This window comes from Lampetra planeri, chromosome 26, assembly GCF_965212315.1.
Source record: "Lampetra planeri chromosome 26, kcLamPlan1.2.h2, whole genome shotgun sequence".
Taxonomy (NCBI): Eukaryota; Metazoa; Chordata; class Hyperoartia; order Petromyzontiformes; family Petromyzontidae; genus Lampetra; species Lampetra planeri.
The window spans coordinates 12895863-12911804 of NC_136132.1; the positions used below are offsets into that span (position 1 = coordinate 12895863).

General features: G+C 50.4%; 1 protein-coding gene across 28 annotated transcripts in view; it reads left to right on the forward strand.

The window, feature by feature from the left end:
• Nucleotides 1-15942, forward strand: part of LOC144727773 (uncharacterized) — a 140569-nt gene that overhangs the window by 109010 nt on the left and 15617 nt on the right. For 24 of the 28 annotated variants that reach the window (XM_078606849.1, XM_078606847.1, XM_078606852.1 and 21 more), the window contains 5 exons: nucleotides 5175-5286; nucleotides 6505-6796; nucleotides 7321-7470; nucleotides 8032-8173; nucleotides 13121-13270. The gene's annotated coding sequence lies outside the window, so the exon portion shown is untranslated. Of the gene's footprint in view, nucleotides 1-5174; nucleotides 5287-6504; nucleotides 6797-7320; nucleotides 7476-8031; nucleotides 8174-13120; nucleotides 13271-15942 lie in introns of all 28 variants that reach the window. The other 4 variants (XM_078606857.1, XM_078606856.1, XM_078606861.1 and 1 more) reach the window with 4 other exon arrangements.

Sequence of the window (15942 nt, forward strand, 5' to 3'; positions counted from 1 at the left end):
TATGTATATTTGGTAGTTCATTAAATATACTCTTTGTATTTATGTCTATAAAAAGTTGCATATCAGACCCTTGGTCAGGAACGTAACCCGCTATTATTATGTCATTGTTTCTCTGGGAAAATCGATCTCGACTTACGTCGTTTCCACTTACGGCAACTTTTATAGGAATGTAACCTGACGTAGGTTCCGACGACTGCCTGTATGCTGGATACTGTGTGCAGTGTGTGAAAATATGTTTTGGGTCGCAGGCTGAGATTAAGCCTGCGCATGGCAATGATGACATCACACGCTTGGCGTGAGAGCTAAGGGATTGGCAGCTGAGCTGGCGTTGGGCCTGAATAGTATGTGGATGGTGATCGCCATGGACAAGATGGTTATTCATCGTTGTATATAACCGAAACGACTCTTATGGTGTGGGGAGGCCCTTATCTAGCGGTGGATTGACAAATGGGCCATGCACGTACATGCACACATTTTGACGTGACTTTGCTGCCATAAGTGACGTATGTTTAATTGTTGCTGTGTTCCGAGGCTGCTCGGGGCGGGTGTGCATGAGGAGAGTGACTCGCGGCCTAGGGTGAACTGCAGGCCGATCGATCGACCCGTGCGCCCAGGTTTACGTGCGTTGCGACCGGGCACCATAAACCGCGATTAACTTCTTCGTTGCACTCTCAACTCGTCGCGCTTCGTCTCAGAAGAGATTCCCTGCCCGCAGACTCGGCACAGTCCTGCCTTGAGCGCACGTTTTGGTTGTCCAAAAGTGAACTGTGAAGTCAAGTGATAATATGATAATATGATTCTTCAAAGGTATTATTTTATCTTTCACTGGTAACCCGCTCTGTACGGACAGATGAGTAATCATCTCCAACGTCTTCGAATTTTATTCTGACTTCCTGGATCTTGACCTCACGATGTTTGACGTCGTTTCAAACAAAACATCATGTATTTGTTTAAACATTTGGTTGTGAGAATTGTTCTTCAACTTAATGAAACAATCGTAGTCAGCGCATCGCTGAACACTTGGACACTACGTGACAATTTAGGTTGTTTTGTTTGCGTTGGGTAGTGGAGAGTTCGACTTACGTTTGGCCACATGATCACGTAGCCTCATCAAAATATACATTTTTAATCAATGATCTCTGCACCGAGGATCACAAGAGAAAAAAATCTCATTGGCATTTAAATCCTATCAGCGGCTACCCATATAAGCGAGCTGCGTTTGAACAACAGATGCCCGGCAGGCAAGGAGCCTCTGATCGCGCAGGGCTGGATGCCCAGATGCATCACAATTGGCATCACTGGCAGCGAAATAACGGCTTTGTCCGTGGCTCGTCATGCGACGACTTCGAAATCACAACAAATTTCGGCACGAAATATAACGCGGAAAATTGGGGAATAATTTTCGGAATTTGAGTATTGATGGCGGACATTAGGGACTCGGAGGCGAAAAAGGCGGCAGTGGCGGGGGTGCCTGCGAAGGGAAGGGAGATTAAAGAGAGCGAGTGGAGAGATGGGGGAGACGGCAGGCAGGGAGAGAGCAAAACAAACCGGTCAGCACATCAAAGGGCAGCTCGCAAGCAGTTTGGATGTGGATTATACTTTGAATAACTGTAATTTTGACGGCCCTTTGTAGTACGTATATATGTAATTGTATATATATGGGTATGTGTCAATATATATTCGTGTTATTTTCACCGTACGTTTTCTATATTTTGTGTGACTTGATCGCACGTACCCTGGATATGTTTGTATTTATTGTGTGGTTATGTATGAAGTATATATACTGTCGTCCTTTATAAATCCACCGCTGGATGTAGGCCTCCCCATAGCGTGTTGGTTATGGGGGTTGTTTGACCATACTTCACCACCGCTGGTCAATGCTTGTCGGTCAAAGGGGTGGACCGGCTCAGATGTCACTCGCTACTGATGTTAGCCACGGCTGGGAATCTTACTCAGTCGACATCGCAATACACTCACCGCCTGATGTTAAGTGCGCATATCCCTTTATTGCGAGAAGCCACCTTGTAGGTAGCGGCGGCTGTGTGGGGTGATGTGACAGATTACTCTTTGTTATTTGCATCGGAACGCTGTGTTCTCAGCCTCGCAATTCCATATAATTTCTGCGTGAGTCGTGCACAATCAAAGTGGCTGGAAATGCGTTTCTCTCAGCTTCGTTATTACACGTCCCGATAGTTTGTCTATGTTTGACGGAGTGAATGCGGGGAGAAATATAAGGAAAAATAGCCGTCACTCCCAATTTCGATCACTCCGCCTTGCTAATGCGGAAAATTTACGTTCACATCAAAGCTCACGGCCGCGTCCACCTGAGTCGTATTAAGGAGGCCACTGTGGTTATTTATACACACGCCCCCAAGAGAGGGAATACTTTTCACCGCACGAGCTTCAAGAGTTTAGCGCTGACCCCTCTGGTCGCTCTTAACGGCTTCCACGTGGGTGATGGGGCTCTGCGTGCTGCTCGCACGCCCGCCCGCCCGCCGGTTTCTCCTCGCCAGCCGCACCAGAGAGCCCTGCGTTCTGTAAGTCTTGTATTGGAGCGGTGAGTGGTGGGAGGGGGTGGGGGGCGCGAGGGGGAGATGTGGCCAATAATAAGGCCCCGGTTGTTCAGATCCTGTGCCAGAACCCCAGACCTGTCCCTGGCGATTTGATTATATTCTCGGCTTCGTCGTTATATTAACAGATTTTTTCCTTTTTTCTCTTGTTCTTAATTACACTGTTTTTGTCGTTTTAATTGAGTACGTTTATTTGATAGAAAACACCGCTGGGTGGAGTGATGGTGCAGTGGTTTGCACTGCGTGCTGTGAACTCGGGGACCTCGGTTCGATTCCCAGCCATAGCCAACGGCAGCAGTGATTAATATCTGAACTGGTTCTGGTCACTTGGCCCACCTCCCCTTTACCGACCAACAATGGCAGGGTAAAGTATGGCCAAAGAGCCCCCACGACTGACGCGGCAAGGGGAGGCCCTAATCCAGCATCGGATTGACAATGAGCCAGAGCAGCACACTGCTGTAATTATTATTATTGTCGTTGATTTGTATTGAAGTCAACAGAGATGTTGCCATGGGGAAAGGAAAGCAGGGCATGCAACTCGGCATGCACGCACGTTAGGGGCTCTGCACAACTTGGAGCCAGGCCCGAGCCGACTGCACTGGAGCCAACGTTCTCCGATCACGTGCAGATAACGACGCACACAAAAACCACACTGTTTAATTGGCGAGCGCGGAACGCCGGGCCCCGCTTTGGCCCCGGAGGGGCTGATGTTACGCACTCCACTCCCGAGGAACACGGTTCGATGAGCTCAGCAGTGCCCTGCTTGTTAAAAGCGCTGTAAAGACCCCCTCGTGCATTCAACATGATCTTAATTTTTGTACCCTGCCGGATTCCTTTTTGGTTTTTTGTTGTTGCTGCTGGAGATGTTAACGTTCCGTCCCGTAGGACTGCCGCCGTTGGCGTGCCAGGCCCGCGGGCCCCGGCCAAGCCTGCGCAGAGCTGACCGGGGTCTGTAGCATGACGGGGGTCTGTAGCATGACGGATGGTTAGGGCCCGCTCCCGCTCGCCCTCCCACCGGCGGCAGGGCACATCAAAGGCTGCACGCCATACCGAGGCCAAGGCCACCGCTCCGGGTGTAGAAGTTGAGAAGGGGTCAACAGCGATACCATTTAAACCGTTAAGGTTTAGCTTTCAATTAATTTAGTAATTAAATATTGCGGCACTGATTGATTCCGATTTTTCTGTGCCTCATCTGTTTGTACAAGGTTGTGTTTAAATTGAGGCGGCGGGGAGCGGGGGGTTGTGCGCTCGTGAAGATAATTATCGTCAACTTCAATGCATTGCGCCCCGTTAAAAAAAAAACAGGCGACATATAACGCAAGGTTGTTAAAGAAAACTGCGTTAAACACGACCTGTGTTTTTATCCCAGTGGCGCCCTGGCCTGCGCCGTCTGGCAGGTGAGTGGGGTGGGTGCCTGCTGTGTTAGGACCGCTCGGATTTGCAATTTGCTAATTGTTTTATTGCTCAGGTTCAGAACTTGATGTTTGACATCTTTGCTCCATCGATTTGACTTTGCCTGGTGGCTTCGCCCCTCCGTTTACAACCTACTAAGCAGCTCGCTGACAGCGGCTGGCCGAGATGAGCATGAAAATTTAACGGCCGGATTGATTTTTGTTTTGCGTAGAGGCGGAGTGGGTGGAGGCCGACGCAAAGTGATATTGGCAGGTCTCGTCGCCCCAAGAGTTCGGAAAAACGATGCAAGGGTCATCAAACTCTGCTCGATAGCCATAACTGTCGGCATCAATGACGGATGTTTTGTAACGCCCGTATCGTCAATCCGAAGATTAACACCCGCCTTGCGACCAGCCGGGGCGTGCTTATACCAGCACTCAGCCGTACACAATCAAAACGTGAATTGATTACAGTAGAAAAATAATTTGATAGCTTTTATTCGTAATTGGGCTCTGACATATTTCAGGTTTGATCCAAATAGCACTCCGTTGGCATTTCAATTTCACCAATGTGCTCCTGTTTGAAAATCTTATTTGGTCGCTGGTATTTTAAAACACGTAGGTTGGCAGCTTGTCATTTAAATTCACGGTGTCTCTCAAACTACGGGTGAATTGGTCACCCCCGTCGCTGGTCACGATTTATTTTTTAAATGTCACTCGTTAAAATTATGCTGCATCAGATCAATACCTTGAGATAGAACCATGCGAGTGAATAGAGGCTACTTGCTCTTGCAAGAGAAGCGTGGATGTAGCGCACCGCTGGGACGTGCAGGACCTACGAGTATGGTGAGTGGTGCTGGGAGGGGGGTGAGTATGGCGATATATACTGGAGGTGTGGTGAGTGATGCAGAGAGGTTGATAAGTGTAGTGAGTAGTACTGGGGAGGGTGGTGCCTTTGATGAGTGATCCTGTAGACCTTTCACACTCAGTGAACCATACTTCACCACACTGGTTAGCATTGGGTTGATGAAGGCTGGAGCATAGACACAGGTGCGCAATACAGCACAAGATTGGATTTGCTGTACTGCCCTCTGCTGGCAGCGTGGCCGCACGACACATGCATCTTGAGCGCAAGATCCGATTTTTACCGACCTGAATAAAGATGTCATTACATTCCCCCCCCACTGCACCCCGTGGTGGTGCCCATTCTCAGAAGCATGAGCACCATGGGGCGCTGCTGCTGGCACGCACAGAGCTGGCGACGTACCACGCGTCGCACAGGCACTGCGACTCGGAGCATGACACTCACATTGTGCCTCCAGAAGGTGAGGCCTCGGCTCCAACTTCTCATCCCCCCCCCCCAACCGCCCACCCTCCCTCCCTCCAGCCCCCTCATTATTCAGGGCAATTGATTGGTGTCCTGGAAGAAAACACTTGATAAGCCACGTAATCCCTTGGAGCTCTTTTCATCATCAACCATGGTCCATCCACTGCTGGATGAAGGCCTCTCCACACCCACCGCTGCCCCCTCTCACGATCCTGTGATGTAACAATCCACCCAGCACCTGCACACGATTTCATCGCTCCATCTTCTCCGTGGATTCTGATTCCATGAGGCTCGCTCGATGTTTTCATCGTTGTGTGATGGTGGTGATGGTGGTGCTGGTGGGAGAGGGCACCGGTCGCCACAATGGCGGTGACCACCTTTTTTAATAATATATTTTTTTGTCATTTTAAACCAATTTTATCCTGATTGTACTATCGCATCATGTCATGAGACGAAGTCACCTCTGAGATCTCGCGTAGAACAGATAACCGTCTATGTTAGGGAACGGCCCACGGAAACGGATATTACAGTACTCGCTCTGAGATTCCTTCAAGGGACATGGTCTATACAGTCGAGGGGAGAGAAATGTTTGTCGCACGAAAGTCAAATGAATATTTGTAATTCCCAGAGCTGGAATTGAGTTCAATTCAGTACAGAACTGAATTTAATGTTATGGATATTTGCGCAGTTGTGGAAGACCAGGCGGAGATCATCAACTCTTGAGAATCCAGTTTAATCACAACTCAGTTTCTGTGAGTCTATGGTCCTCTATATGAGTTCATGGGTGTTTATGTAAGTCCGTGGGTTTCTCTGTGAGTTTATGGTTCTTCATGTGAGTATAAATCTGTACGTGGGTATGTGGGTCTGTGTGCAACTCACCGATGACTTGGCTGAGACCATCAGCACATTACGCTTGTGAACCTGGTGTAATCACAAATCTGTCTTTGTGAGTCTGCGGGTAAATATGTAGGAATATGGGTCTATGTGAGTCTGTGGGTCTCTATATATGTTTATGGGTCTGTAGGTCGCTTGATAACCCGGTTTAATCACTGATAATAATAATGCACATTTATAAAGCACCCTTAAACAATCATTCTCAGGGTGGTATGGCGGCTGAAACCTGTACTCGAACCCAGAATTTCGGCGGTGCCGGCTCAGCATCTCTGACCTCAGAGCCACCTGGTGGCCATCTCTCATCCCTTTTCATTATTGGCAGGATCTTTCGGAGCTCGGGGAGAGTCTGGCGGCATGGCGACGTGAGCTGGGGGAGAGTGCGCTAGCGGTGCAGGAGCACGGCGGTCTCGTCCGGCGAGGAGCCGTTAAACCAAACATGCTGCTGTGATCGAGAGCCGCAAGAGGCGATGCTGACGGCCACTTTCGAGCCGTCGGTGGCGCACGCAGCTTCGCCGAAGCGGCGTGCCGGAGCGGGTACGAGCCACGGCGTGGCGCTCGGATTGGATTGGCCGTTTATCCAGCGCGAGGAGAAGGAGCCGGTCGTGTCACACGAGGTCAGCCGGAGTCGCGGGGGAGCACAGGGGACGGTGTTGACATCGCCCAATGGGCAGGGAGAGAACGTTTGTTGTAGTCGCAGTGCCGATGGGATTAATCGCGATGCTTTGTAATCTTCACAGGCGGTGTTTATTTTGTGTCGTGCCATTCTTATTGATTTACTTCACCGCGCTCGCACCGCTCCGCATCTGAATGGATATTAGCGACACAGCAGCGGGGGTGACAGCGTCGTCATTTGGCATTCACTGTCATTCGTAAGCAGCATTTTATTAACAATCCACCCAGCACCTGCACACACGAACTGATTTCATCGCTCCAGCTCCTCGGTGGACTCGTTCGGTTTCTCGGCTGACACTGTGTTATTATTCTGGACCATCGTCCGTCATCCTATCTAGCGATGTGTCCTGCCCAAGGTCACTTACTTCTCTCAATAGCGTGGATTAACCATCACAAGTTATTCGTGTATTGAAATAGCAAATTGTAATTACATGTAATTTAAGTCCTGCCAATCTCCGCCCCGCAGCAGGAACTGGAGGAATGCTCCGAGATGCTGCGGTGCTCCAAGGCCGACCTGGTGGCAGCATGAGAGCCTGGCACCGAAGCCGAGCCGCCGTGCACCGAGGCTGCTGAGCCACTGTGCAGGAGCCATTCGCCGACCGAGAGGCACAGTCGGGTGAGGTGGGACCCCCTGCAGCACGCGTGCGTCGGCCTTCTGCAGCTGCTGGCAATGCAGCAGCTGCAGAAGGCCGATGCTTGCTGCGAGAAGACCGCTGAGTAGGGGCCTGTACTTCCGACGTTTCTGGATCTACGGACCCACTGAACACTAATTTTCGCAGAACACAGTGCACCAATGACATATTTTTATCATCAAAATTATTCCAAATCCTAGTGCCTGCAACAGTTCCCACGCAGACCACTTCCCCTGTCTAACATGGCAAGAATGCACGGGTTACCAACTGGCCTGTCCTTTGTTGCCAAGTCAGCTTCATGTTAGGGATGTGCAAGTTATTTGTTTTACTGTGTAGCCTGTGTTTGAATGCAAGCTGGTGATTAGGTTTGAGGGACCAAAGCCCTGTTAGTCCTGACCACCCACCACCTACTTGCAGTCTCTGCTGCTACTCCTGCTGCTGTTACTCTTTCTCCTCGCGCTGCTACTGCTGCTGCTCCTTCTCTGTCTGCTGCCACTGGTGGCTGTACTGTCTTCATTGTCGTGTTTCTTCGTCCCCTCCGACAGCAAAATGACCAGCAGCAGGAGCGCGCGGGGAGGACTCGGGCGGGACTGGCGGCAATGCAGGCACAGCGGCCGGATGATCGTAGCACGTGTAGGTTCTGGTGGATGAGGAGTCCCGTCCCCGCGAGGAGCTCCACGACACCAGGTGCGCGGCACCGATGGCGACAGCAGCGGTCGTGATGCGGCGTGTCGCACAGATTGCTTTCCTCGCCACAGGCGGCGGAGAGATGGGAGGTTGGCATAGGGGGCAAGTTTTTTGGGGGGGGGGGGTTAGGAGGCCGCCCGGTGGGAGGGGAGAAGCACCGTGTGGGGGGCCAGCTGGGATGAGATGCGAATGGTGCGGTGGATGCGCGTGGGAGTAACGGAATTTGGGGTAGGGGTGGAGGTGAGCGTTTGTGCAATGGCATGAGATGGACAAAGTTGTGCAATGAGCAAGAGGGTCAGATCACGCGTGCGTGTGTTAGTGTGAGTATGCGTATGGTTCCAAAGATCAGGGTGGCTCAGGTTGAGTGATGCACATGTGGAAAATACTGAGTAAGTCAAAAATCGAGGAACAATTTATAAAATAATCCACATTTCAAAAAGCCAAGCACCCAGCCTGCTCTGCTCGTAGCGCCAGTCTCACCGTCGTCGTCATTTCACTGGCTCCATGCACTTGGCTGGGTCTTGGCGTTCAGACATCGGGCATGGCATGTGACATTCAAGTCATACGTGGGACCAAAAAAGCTGGCGTGCCAGTAGGTGGTTTAATTTGGTTTTGTTAAATATGTGCAATAAAAACCAACTACAGTAAATGAAAACCACAGCATCCAAACATGGCAAACTTTGGCCAAACTTCAAAACATAATTGTAAACAAAAATTGACGCCGACTCTAACGTAATATCGAAGACACTGCTCGCCGTGAGAGCGCAGAGGCAATTTTGAGATGGAATTCCGACGTGTGGAGAGGGAAGAAATTGTCCCCGCCGCGCTGAAGGCAGCCGGGACTTCGGGACCGGCCACTCGGTCAGGCAACGATGTTTTCATTCGGTGTTTTATTCTTATCGAAAACATACGCCTGCACGGGGGTGGCCATGCCACGCCGGCGTCCGCGATCCCCATGCCGCCTGGCGGGTGGCACCGTCGCGTGTCACCCGACCGCTCGCTCTATCGGCCCCACCTGCCAGTCTGTGTCGTTTTATTTCTACACATGTTTACTGCACTTAGATTTGGACGTAAAAAAGGTTTTTACAACAAAGCGTAACAAAAAAAAACTACCTTTTTTAAATTATAGTTTCAGCGCAACCTTTAGCTAAGAGTGCGGTATGCTTCGTTCAGCGGGAGGCTTGAAGATTATAAGAAAAAAAATGAATTCTCTGTACTATTTTCTTTAAAAGCAGAATTCAAAGAGAAAATACTCACGTAATAAGCAGAAAAACCCAATGGTGATAAAAAATTGGAAAAGCATGCTGTTTGTACTCCTGCGGCTTCTGAGACTACGGAGCTTTATCAGCCTACACAGCGGTAGCTGGGAGGCTTTGTGATTGACTTCGCAGTAACCGTCCGTTTCCCATCTCGATCTGAGGCGGAAAAGAATGGGGAGAGTTTTGTGTCCCGTTGATTGTCTCCAATTTAACGAGGTTTCCTGGCGGGCCTTCATGTCGGTGTGAGTGAACCGCGCGGACGCCCGCTAACATCCCGCCCTCATAACTTATAATTTGAGTCAAATCAGCCGTGAAATGACGTGCACACATATTTATCGCGCATCAGTTGTGGCACCGCTGCTGGATTTCCTCCACCGCATCTTCCTCTTCTTTTTTCCTATTCTCCCGCAAATATACTCCACCCACCTCCCCCCACTGCCACCACGACCGCCACCACCGCCACTGCCGCTCGTAACGCCGTTGTCCTCCTGTTCGTTTTTTTTCTCCCCTTGCCCCCGGGCGACCCGCAAGAATGTGCCAATACAGATTAGGCCACAGAGTTAATTAAAGCCATCTCCATGGAGCGACCTGGGCATTTTGTCAAACTTGAAAGCGGCGCTTAAATGGCGAGCGAGCACCCTTAAGTGGCACGCGGGCGCCGCCTGGAAGAGTTAATCTCTGTTCTATTGACTGCCGGCCGAGTGCCGCGTGGACCCTTGAGTAACAGGAAGGCGAGGTCGATGCATTGATTACCCGTTACCTCCCTCCTTTAAGCCTCGCTTCTGCACTGTAATTTAACACTGCCACAGCTACGCGACCATTTTGCTGGCATTTTTCCACGTTTTTTTATCTCCACCCCCCCACCAGTCCCCACCATGACTCTGGTCAGGGGACACTAAACAGGTTCAAATTCACTCGGCAGAAAAATTGGAAAGTGATTTCTGTTATTTGACTTAGTTCATCTCTCTGTCACCACACAGAGTCGACGCACGATACAGTTATTTGATGTCGCAAGGAGCAGCTGTTTACGGAAATTGTCATCTTTTTTAAAACCTCGTACTGCCCTGTTGTCACGCCCGCGGTTTGGGAGAGGGCCGTGGATCGGTTCGGGCCGCTGTCTTTATCAACTGATTTAGCAATTACTTTGTTAGTGACCACATTTTGGTATCAGTTGTTGCAGCACGCCGCACCGCCCTCCGCTATTTGCACAGGTCGGTCACTACTCGGCCATCACTGCCGTTAGGAATTCGGAACTCCGTGGCACTGGTCACAGTGTGCGGCTCACAGTGAAAATTTGTACAATTGTACGCATAAATTACCGCCCTTTGTCAATCCACCGCTGGACAAGGGCCTCCCCACACCTGTCGGTTCATGGACATTTGACCATACTTCACCAAGATGGTAAGTTCTCGTTGGTGAACGGACCGGTTCAGATATTACTCATCACTGATGTTAGTCAAAGCATAGATTCATACTTCAGTCACCAGGCTCATATCACAGTGCGCTAGCCACCGTGCCACCGCTTCACCCCAATAAACGCGTTAAAAGTCAACATCCCATTCAGGAGTCAACAAAACCCTTGTCCCTCCAGAGCTGATTAACTGAACATTGCTTTGTGAGGATTTAATAGGAGTTGTCCTTTGGGTAAACTCACCTTCAATAAGAATGTGGAATTTCCACCACTTGCCTCAGGCATAATGTGCATTGTTGTGACACGGAAACTTTACGTGATTGGACGTCACTCGTGGTTATTCGCCGTAGGCGTTATTGATTTTGTGTGTTTAAGTCTTCTCAGTCTTTAGTCATGCAATTGCTTTGTCTGAGAATTGGTGAACGGCGCATGCACACCGCCTTCAGATTTATATGTGGAACAGTGCGGTGTTATACGGGCCACAGTTCGGGGTTGGAGGCTTTTGGTGCGAGCGAGCATGGTGCCATGTTGCTACCACGTGGTATTGTCCAGGGGTAAGATGTAGTTCCTCAAAACAGAGCTGCGAGCCACCAGGACAGAGGAGGCCACGCGGGCGCAGGAGGTGATGCGGCTGCAGCTTGCGCCGGTGGCACGCAGAGCCTGAGACCGGGCACGTGCACAGCCAGATCACCGGGTAACCGCAATCTTAACCGCACAGCCCCGCTCCACCACGTGTGTGTGTAGAGTATGTTCTCATATCCTTATTGCTGTCGGCGTTTCGATGCGAGATAAAAAAAATCCATCAGGAACTCTAGTGGAGCAGTGCACGATTGCGGGTTAGAGAACGATCCGCAGACGCAATTATCCCAGAACTACTTTCTAGAATTTTTTTTCAAATAACCTCTGATCCACACAATAAATAGGAGGAAGCATATTCATGCTTTCCCTGCTATGGAAAAAATGTTCATCACATGACAGTCTATGGTTTGTATGCATGTACGGTAAGTTAAACTTCTTTTGCACAGTATGTAGGTTTGATTTTCAGAACTGGAATTTAGCTCGATTGAGTGCAAAGCCGACATTTTTAAAGGGTTTTTTTCATGCGGTCATTGGTGACCAGGCTGAGATCACCAACTCTCACTATGTTTGAAAACCTGGTTCAATCACAGACGGCTGAAACCTGGATTCGAGCACAGGAGCTCAGTTCAGTGCTCTGACCTCTGAGTCCCATGTGGACAGCTCCCTGGAGGTGTTTCTTTAGATTTCAATCCGGGTGAAGCCCCCCTCCTCATTACGAGCACCCCCCCCCCTCCCCTGTTTATAGAGGCACAAGGACCCCAAAGTGCAAAGTTGTGGTTTGGGAACAGCCCGTAGCGGCACACACCGGCTGTGCCGTGCCGAGTTAACGGTGCGCGCCTTGTGCGCTGAATGTGCACCCGCGGCTGCTTGCGCCGCGCCACCGGCACTGGCTGAGATGCGCATGGGGCCATCGCGATTGCACAAATGAATAGTTTTGCCAAAATGTTGAGCTGGGAAATAAAATTGAGCGGCTTAAAAAAAAAAATCTGCACTGAATCAGAACTTGTAATTTTGAAGTGAGTGTGAAGAATGGAAAACTGGCACGATTTTCTTTTACAAAATGTCTTAAGTGGTGTTAACAGACCTAACCAGGCACCATAATGTGTAAAGCACGAAGAAAATTGTGCCCGCCTAGCAATGTTGTTTCACTCTTATCGAGATATGAATAGAGACGCACAGCTAGACTCCGGATCTCAAGCTCACACCCAGTGTCCCAGTCTTTTTGCTAAACTTTACATTTAAGGGAAGAAAACCCGAACCCTTTATATTCCTTTTATATCCAGGTAAGAGCTCACTGACAACAGAGGTCTCTTGCAAACAGCACAACTAATTTCACTGTAACCAACATTTTAAATACTTGCAGCAATTAAGTGATTAATATGACATGATAAAGATTTGAAATGGTTCAATTCGTCGTGGTGTGCTGTGGATTTTGGGAGCCATTCGCGAACCGCCAATGGTCTGCTAATTACAGGGATTCACGGGATATTGGATCGCGGACTATTGGATTTCTGCTGTGGTCACTTTAAAAGCAACTTGATTCCTGAATGGATTCTATAAGTAATGTGGATGCAATATCATAGCATACGCACTGAGCCTAAGGGTGTGGCGTTATGCTTGCCCATCCAAGCTCTATCCATGCTCAGCCCCTCTTAGCTTTTGAGATCTTAACTCTGCTCCCTTGCTCTGCGTGCCCAGGTGGAGCAGCTGGAAGCGACGTGCGGGAGGAGCTGGAAGTGGAGCAACAGTTGCTTGATGGAGGCTGAGGACGACGCGCGCCAGCTGGCGGACACCACGTCCGCCGAGGCCTCCACGCTGCGCGAGTAGCGCGGGGACGATGCGAATCGGGTACGGCCTGCGCTGCGTGGGGAAATGCTGGTGGACAAGGTCACTCCTCGGGTTGCCACCTGTTCTGGTTCCCGGAATAGTCCTCTTTTTGAAGTAGCTGTCCAGGATGTTTTAGGTCCCAGTCTTTGTCGGTTGCGGGATAACACCACCGCTCAAGATCATGCCGAACGTGTGGTTCTCCCCTCCTCCGGTGTTGTGAGAGATACTTATTCCCATCTAATGTTCTGCTTAGCAGCCGTATAAGGGGGCAGGTGCTTGTGCAAGCAAGCAGGCAACTGAGGTTGTTCCCCGTTCCATTTTAGCTCTTTGGAAAGCCTCGTGCGGAACATCAAGGAGATTGTGACCAAAGTCGTCGCCATCCACAGGGGACATAGACTCGTGGTTCCGATTTTAAGAGTTACAGTAATAATGCATTTCTAGACAACAACAGTAATAATGTGAGAATAATAATAATGTATTTCATAGACAGAATAGGTGCAATTGTGACCATAAGATTGGTCCTCCCATTATGCCTTTTTATTTTGCCTGCAGATAGGTGAATGTTGGAGGGGGTATTTACACCAATGACTAAGAAAGGCAAGCCTTAGACGAAGCCTGTAATCTACGCAGCATTACATGCCGATCCTTGACATCGATTCGTTTTGGATGCACCTGACATACTAATGCGAGGACCACCCTTAACACAACCTGGCGATGTCACAACATTGAGATTAACGTGCGATGCATAACCGAGGCACTACTTGCTCTTTGTCTGTGCGGCTGGTCGACCGACGATGCAGCCTTGTGCTCGCGAACACTGTGGGTTTTTGGCACTGAGCTCAGGCGATTACTTCTGTGCGTCGGGCGTCTGCGGCAAGAAGAGACACACGGAGGTGGTGGGGGGAGGGCGGCAGACGGGCAGGGTCAGGCGCACAGCAGCCCCCATCTCTGTAAACACATCAGGGGAGGGGAGCAGGGGGGGAAGGGAGGGGGGCCACCGGTAGCCAGGGTGGGATATACTGAATTGGATCGGGGTTTGATGACAGCTGCTTGTTTCTGATCAAGGAAGCATATACAATATTCTGGGCCGTAAGCTAAAGGGGTGTCCGTCTCTTGTTGTGCTTCTGTCAGATGCGTGTGGACTGGAGGCCCGTTTATTGCTTGTCACATCTCCTGGTTTGCCGCTGCTGTAATTAGCTTATTAAAAAAAAAGTGAGGGGGGATGGTGATTGAGAGGCAGTCGGGAGGGCGGCTTGATTGCTGTCAGAAAGCGGGACCCGCCCGCCTGCCTGTACGCCCATCCGCCCGTCCGCCACGCTGTCAGCCCGCCCGCATTACAATGAGTGGCACAAATTGAATGGGCTCTGCCCTTTGAACCCAGCCCCATGCGCGCTGGCACATTATCATGCGAGGATAAGTATGCCTTTGCTGTCACGCTGGCGCCCGCTGTTTTGATATGCATCACCTGCGTGGGCCGCTTGCGACGGTTACAAATGGCGAGCTGAGCTACGATTTGATATTCCTGCATACATCTTTATACGCAGGGTATGGCAAAGGCGAATTTACAAACAAAAACATCGTATATATATATTTTTAGTGTGTGCAAAATCGTACGATTTCAATTATTTCCCCAAAAAAACCAAGCCGCGTCCAATCCAGTCCATTAGATTGGATGGCTGTCATGAAGAAAAATACAGGGTGTGATTGACGACAGTTCTGCTTGAAATAACGACTTGTCTCTAAAATTACAAACCCACGCATGATTTTAAACGACCTACATTCCTGCTCATCCAGTTGAGCGTTAAGACATCTCCTTACCACCTCTGCCTGGTAAATATCAGCTGTGTGGTCAAGCGACCTTTGCGCATTGTTCAGGAGGCTCGCGACTTGCATTTGTCCTCCTCTTTCTTCCCAAGCCCGCAACATTTGCACATGCTCATGTGTACTCATGTGTGCTCGTGTGTGCGCTCGCGTGCGTGCGTGTCCTCCCGCAAGTGCGCACGTGCGCATACGCGCACGCGTACATCGCCTATTGCCCATCACACACCTCGCGGCAACTTGTCTCCCTTTGTCATTGTCTCATTATGTCCCTTGCCTGCGCACCGAGCCTCTGCAGAGGTGGGACGATGTACAGTAGGCATATATGCGCGTGAATGTATAATGCGGTACGTATCTTAAATATAAAAATAAATTCATAAGCGGGCCGCGCGCGGAATGCAGACGAGGGCGGCAGATAAGTCTGTGTTTGGTTATCTCCGTACGCGCAGCACGCCTGGCTGCCGCGCCTGCCACTCACACCCGACGGGCAGGGTGGGGGGAGAGCGGCGGTTGGGGGCGGGGGGACGTAACCGTGACCTGGAAATCGACCCTGACATTAACCCCTGCGCGAGCACGGCATGGACGGCGAGCACCCTATCTGCGCCCGCACCCTCGCTTCGGGGAAAAAATGGACTCCCTTTTTGTCAGCCACGTTTAAAAAAGCGCCGGCTTCGGCTCATCGCCCACGCGCCAGCGGCAGATGCAATCGTGCAGACGGCGTAGGGCCGTGTTCGGTGACAGGAGGCCGGGACACAAGTCGCGTGTTGGAAAAAATTGGAGTTGCGGTCATGAAACGCCGCCCGTGACCCTGACGCCTTACTTAATTATGTGCCGCGAGTGGCCATGTAATGACAGTGGGGGCTTTGTTGCAATGA